Here is a 961-nt window from a genome sequence, read left to right on the forward strand (position 1 = left end):
AACTATACTTTACAGCTTTTTGGATACCTCAACACCAAGAAATACTTTTCCATGACCATTTCAGAGCAAGTTACGTTCTTAATGTCACTCCTAAACCCATTTTCCAAGTTTAAGTACTTATCTCTTTCACCCACAACAATACTTTACAGCTTTTTGGATACCTCAACACCAAGAAATACTTAGGTTAGACTAGATTAAATTAGAATAGATTACGTTAGGTTAAGTTATGTTAGGTTATCTTACGCACGCTTCACTTAGGTTAGGTTAGGTGAAAGACAAGCAAAAAGTTAGGTGAATGGTTAGGTTAGGATAGACTAGATTAAGTTAGGTTAGGTTAAGTTATGTTAGGCTAGGTTAGCCTACGTACGCGCGCGTACGTAGGCTAACCTAACCATTCCTAACCTAACCATTCACCTAAATTTTTGCCTGTCTTTCACCTAACCTAACCTAAGTGAAGCGTACGTAGGATAACCTAACTTAACTTAACCTAACCTAATCTAACCTAATTTAATCTAGCCTAACCTAAGTATTTCTTGGTGTTGAGGTATCCAAAAAGCTGTAAAGTATAGTTGTGGGTGAAAAATATAAGTACTTCAAGTTGGAAAATGGTTTTAGGAGGGACATTAAGAAAGTAACTTGCTCTGAAATGGTATCCAAAAAGCTGTAAAGTATAGTTGTGGGTGAAAAAGATAAGTACTTCATGTTGGAAAATGGGTTTAGGAGGGACATTAAGAAAGGAACTTCCTCTGAAATGGTCTTTGAAAAGTATTTCTTGGTGTTGAGGTATCCAAAAAGCTGTAAAGTATAGTTGTGGGTGAAAAAGATAAGAACTTCAAGTTGGAAAATGGGGTTAGGAGGGATATTAAGAAAGTAACTTGCTCTGAAATGGTCTTTGAAAAGTATTTCTTGGTGTTGAGGTATCCAAAAAGATGTTAACTATAGTTGTGGGTGAAAAAGATAA

This window comes from Artemia sp. Qi Xiang Cuo, unplaced genomic scaffold, assembly GCF_049724085.1.
Source record: "Artemia sp. Qi Xiang Cuo unplaced genomic scaffold, ASM4972408v1 HiC_scaffold_3386, whole genome shotgun sequence".
Classification (NCBI taxonomy): Eukaryota; Metazoa; Arthropoda; class Branchiopoda; order Anostraca; family Artemiidae; genus Artemia; species Artemia sp. Qi Xiang Cuo.